Consider the following 5,837-nt stretch of genomic DNA (forward strand, 5'->3'; position numbering starts at 1 on the left):
TGTGTGATGTTCCCCTCCCTGTGTCCAGGTGTTCTTACTGTTCATCAGCCACTTATGAGTGAGAACATGTGGTGTTTGGTTTTCTGTTAATTTGCTGAGAATGATGGTTTCCAGATTCATCCACGTCCCTACAAAGGACATGAATTCATCCTTTTTTATGGCTGCATAGTATTCCATGCTGTATATGTACCACATTTTCTTTATCCAGTCTATCCTTGATGGGCATTTGGGTTGGTTCCAAGTCTTTGCTATTGTGAACAGTGCTACAATCAACATAGGTGTGCACATGTCTTTATAATAGAATGATTTATAATCCTTTGGGTATATACCCAGTAATGGGATTGCTAGGTCAAATGGTATTTCTATTTGTAGATCCTTGAGGAATCTCCCCGCTGTTTTCCACAATGGTTGAACTAATTTACACTCCCACCAACAGTGTAAAAGTGTTACTATTTCTCCACATCCTCTCCAGCATCTGTTGTCTCCAGATTTTTTAATAATTGCCATTCTAACTGATGTGAGATGGTATCTCAATGTGGTTTTGATTTGCATTTCTCTAATGACCAGTGATGATGAGCATTTTTTCATATGTTTGTTGGCTGCATAAAAGTCTTCTTTTGAAAAGTGTCTGTTCATATCCTTTGCCCACTTTTTGATGGGGTTGTTTTTTTCTTGTAAATTTGTTTTAGTTCTTTGTAGATTCTGTTTATTAGCTCTTTGTCAGATGGGTAGATTGCAAAATTTCCCCATTCTATTGGTTGCTGGTTCACTCTGATTGTTTCTTTTGCTGTGCAGAAGCTCTTAGGTTTAATTAGATCCCGTTTGTCTATTCTGGTTTTTGTTGCCATTGCTTTTGGTGTTTTAGTCATGAAGTCCTAATTTTTGTTGTTTTAAACCACATTTGTGATATTTTGATACAGCAGCCACAGCACGGACATAGCTGGTAACAGAGTTCTCTGGCCTCCAAAATACAGCCTGGGGTAAATAGCTATTGAATTTGACCACATGGAAATCAGGAAGAATATAATAAGCATCCTCAATAGACAAGCTGACCTGGGAAATCGTGGCAAGTTTAAAGCTAATCAGAAATTGGCAACCAAAAAATCCTGTCTTGCAAATTGCTAAGACAATCTTTAGAAAACATGGTCGTAGAAAAGACGGAGAAGTGAATGACTCCCTGGTTTCTGAAGAAGAGGTGCTTAGGCATTTAAGTGAGATTGATGAGACTTCACACTGCACTTCAGAATGGCAGACACTCAAGAGATCATCAACCACGGGATGCAGACACAGAGCTGGAGGCAGGGGCCACAAACTAGGTGGGCAGAGAGTCATCAGCATCAGGACTGACAGGAGGCCCGGGATGGGCCAGAAGCCCCGGGAAGGAACAGGCAGCAGTGGGGCCTGGCAAGCTCTGGGGAACGGAAGTTATTTGCAGGAGACTAGGGGCTTGCATTTGGGCCGAAACTAAGGACAAGGAGCCAGCTGGTCCCAGGGAACTCTGGAGCAGGAGAAGTGGCACCCCATACTGGGTGCAAGGGCCTGACAACTGAACAGAGGGTTGTGGGCACCAGGCACCGGTCTGCCGGGGAGGGTCTGAAGGCTGCCACCCGGCCACACATGTCCCGCTCCTGAACAAAGGGTCCAAGAGGCACCTGCAGCCCCGCCCTCCTCAGCGCAGCCTCTTAGCCTCAGCTGGGTTGGCCCCTGCTCACCCCACATGCCCTGACAGTGGGGCCCGGCCTCAGAAGGGGGCCCCTCCCTTTGTATTTTCTATCTGATCCTTGACGTAGTGCTAACACCAAAGACCAAACCCCTAATCTTGGTTCACATACTTTGCAAAGAAATGACTAAGACTAGTTCTTCAGGAGGTCAGTTTTAGAACACGTTTATTCTAACTTAATTCTGCCTTATCTCTGTGCACCAGGAAAAATATCTGCACATCTGTAGTAAAATGTGAAGGTACCTTCATTTTGTTTGTATACTAAACTTTTTGAAAATATCTCACTTTATGGCTGGGCATGGTGGCTCACACCTGTAATCCCAACACTTTGGGAGGCCAAGGCAGGCAGATCAAGAGGTCAGGAGTTTGAGACCAGCCTGGCCAACATAGTGAAACCCCGTCTTTACTAAAATACAGAAAATTAGCCAGGTGTGGTGGTACAAGCCTGTAGTCCCAGCTACTCAGGAGGCTGAGGCAGGGGAACCCCTTGAACCCAGGAGGCGGAGGTTGCAGTGAGCCAAGACAGTGCCACTGCACCCCAGCCTGGTGACAGAGTAAGACTCTGTCTCAAAAAAAACAAAAAAAACTCATTTTTTAAAACTTGGTTTTGCGTGTTTCATATGCTTATATTTCCGTAGTAGATGGTTTTAATGATGAAGTCTGAGCTTTTTGACAGGAAGCAGATCTATGGATTCCTAGCAATCAGGGAGGTGTTGATTGCAAAGGGGCCTTGGGGAATTTCCGGAGAGATTCTACAGCTCTTACAACTGTTCATCTGGATCAGGGTGGTGGTTGCATGACTGTGCATTTGTTGAAACTCACACGTGTAACAGGATGGATTATACTAAACATAAACTACTTAAATAAATCTGACTTTTAAACTTAAAGTTGGGGGGTGTTTCACTGCCCCAGCTCGAAGCCCACCTGGCCACGTGCTTGGCCAATCACCGCCATCCTGCCAGCGCTTGTCTCCAGCGTCCCGACAGCCTCCTGACCCCCTGGGCTGCTCTGCACCCTCAGGAGCACAGCCCCCTGGGAGCAGCTGGATGGAGACAGGGAGCCCAAGACTCCCGCCGTACCACGTCCTCCCGCCCCCGCCAGCCCACCAGCCACACACAGACGCCAAAGCTGCAATGTCCTCACATGCGCTGCCTCCGTCCACCCTGGCAGGGCCATTCCAGGCCTGGGATAGGAGGGCAGACTCTTGCCCTGCCCCAGACACGTGCACACACACACGCACACACACAGGTGTGTAGAGCTGAGACACGGCCCATTCTCATGCAGAGTCTAGCCCCCGTCACTGAGGGAAAGGGGCAGCTGGACACACCAGGCCCTGCTCAAGGCCTGGGCCGGCGGGGCTGGCTTCTCGCAGGGCTGGGGTGGCCAGAAGAGGGCAGGAGGGGCTGGGGACACTGTGCCTGTTGGCCTTAGGTGACCACACACCGGGCAGGAGAGGAACAGCCAGGGGATCCCAAGGGTGGAGACACCAGAGATGGAGCCCCAGCTGGAACCTAGGCTTACGGGAGCAGCAGGTGACCTGCCCTCCTTCCTGGGTGCCCACCCTGCCCGGCCCCGGCAGCCCAGCACAGCTTGGAGCATTGGATAAAACAGGAGAGAGCAGGCCAGGCACTGAGGCCCAGCCTGGGGGAAGTGAGCTGGTAGATGGGGGCAGGTGGAGCCCCAGCCACACCCACACAGTGCACACGGTGCACTGGGGACCAGAGGGGGCAGGAGCCTTGCCAGCCCTGCTGTGGTTTCTCTCAGAATCCTGGGCCCTTCCAGGGAACTCAACATGTTCCCTTCAACCTCCCACAGGGCACCTTTCCCCAGGCAGGGCCAAGAGCGGGGCATGGGGGCCTTGGACAGCCTGGGAGGGAGGACAGTCACCCCTGGCCTGGTCTCTCTGAGCCTCAATCCTAGCCCTCCTGGCGGCCGGCGGCCCTCTCCAGATCTTCCCCATGTGCTCAACAGCCCCCTGAGGGCGCCAGGCCTGACGCTCCTCTCTCTCCACCCCTGCATAGGACCACCAGCCCTGGGCAACCTTGGTCCCAGAGGTGGGTACCCGGGGGCGGGGTCTGGTGTCTCCCTCACCAAAGATTCTACACACCTCACCCCTCCCAGGTAGTCGGGTGAGCTGGCCTCCCCAGGCATGCTGGCCTCTGGGGGACAGGCAGGCCAACAGTGTGAAGGAAATCATCTCACTCAGGGCAGAGCACTGGCTGCAATGAGGGATGGATGCCATGGGCGCCTCCGGGAAGGCCACCGAGCCCAAGCCAGCCTTCTCCATGTGCCCACGCCTACCCACAGCATAGATGGGGCACAGTGTACCCAGCCTCCAGCAGCAGCAGGGACCCTACAGAGCCACCAGCCACCTCTGCACAGCTCACTGCCAGCCCGGCCAGGCTTCCAGGTCCTAGCCTGGAGGAGCAGCCCAGCTGGGGACTCCCGGCTGCACAGCGGTGACCTGGGAGTGAGTACAAGGTGAGGCCACCACACAGGGTGCCAGCTCCAAGCAGGGCACAGGAACAAGGGTTGCAGCCATCAGGAGGCCCTGCACACACGTCTTGGGCAAGCGGTCCCAAGGGCCGGTTCACCTCGGTGTGCCTCATTTTCCCGCACAAAAGAGCACCCACCCTGTCTTCACAAGGTTTCCAGGGGCAGAGGGGGCGATGCCCGGTGCCCTCTCCCTTTTCCAGGCAGCAGGACCCCGAGCTTGCTGACTGGCACCACCAAGCCCACAGACGCACCAAGAGTGAGTGTCCAGGAGCTGGGCAGGGGCCCCTGGTCGGGCTGCGGAGAGGAGAGGGCCTCGCCCAGCACTCGGGCGCACGTGCATAGTCACGGAGCCTCACCCGAGCCTCCACGGTTGCTCAATCAAGTTCCCAAGAACAGAGAGAAAAGGGAATTTCCAGGGCAGCCCAGGCCCCCGGGGGTTCCCACCCCATTTTTAGCTGAAAGCACTGAGGCAGAGCTCCCCCTATCCAGGCTCTGCTGCCTGGCATAAAAATAACAACTATGGTTACTGATCACCTGGGAGCCATCCAGGGACCTAACAGGGAGCCGGACGAGCCACACCAGCCACGGGCACCAGACGGAGGACCCAGCACTTCAGGTGGGAACCCCGACCAAGGAGCTGGCCAAGTGAGGGACAGGCTGCCTAGGCCCCTGACAAGGCGGGGGCTCCTGGACTGCCCTCACGGCACAGACCAAGCTTCCTGGCCACTGCATGGATGACAGGTGCCCCTTCCCTGCACAGGGACACAGGAAAGCTAGAAGCAGCCTAACGGCAACCAGGAGAAAGCAAGGGGCTGGGACAGGGCTGGGCCCAAGATGGGAAGGTCAGAGGCCCCACGCTGGGCAGGGCTGGCTGAGCGCAGACACCCCCAGGACAGGGACACAACCCAGAGCCAGGAGGGAGGGTGGGAGGCAGCAGCAGTGATCTGCACTGTGCCACTGGCTGGCTTCAGCCCACATCTTCTGGGCTGATGTGGGCCAGGCCAGCTGGACGGAATGACGGGGCCTTGGCTGAGCAGAGTGGACTAAGCGGCCAAAACAGGCTGCGCTGAGGCGAGCTGGATGGACTGAGAGCGCTACCCTGGCCCTTTAGAGGACAGGCTGGCTAAGCTGGGCTGGCCGGAACTGGGTTCAGCTGGGCCAGGCCAGGCCAGGCGGGTTTAGCCGAGTTCAGTGGGCTGAGTTAGGGTGAGCTGGGTAGAGTGAAATGAGCTAGCCTCATCGGAGCCAGGCTTGGGCTGGGTTATCCTAAGCCCTAAGTTGGACTGACCTGGGCGGAGCTGGACTTATTTGGGGGCAGGGCAAAGTGAGGCCAAGCTGAGCTGAGGTGGCCTGCACTGGGAGGTCCAGGATGGGATTAAGCTGAAGCAGGCTGACCTGGACGTGGCTGCGCTTGGTTGAAATAAGCTGGGCCAACGCAGGAGCAGGGGTGAGCTAGCTCTCCACTCAGGACAAAATGGGTGCTCTCGGGCTCTCTGGGAGGAACTAGGCCAAGCTGGGACACTGTCTGCTGAGCTTACCTGACCTGAGCTCGCAGGGCTGCGCTGAGCTGGACGGGACCGACCTGAACAAGCTTAGCTGGTTGGGCTAAGCTGGGCTGAGC

The sequence above is a fragment of the Sapajus apella genome, unplaced genomic scaffold (genome assembly GCF_009761245.1).
Source record: "Sapajus apella isolate SASKATOON/1434 unplaced genomic scaffold, GSC_monkey_1.0 scaffold170, whole genome shotgun sequence".
NCBI lineage: Eukaryota > Metazoa > Chordata > Mammalia > Primates > Cebidae > Sapajus > Sapajus apella.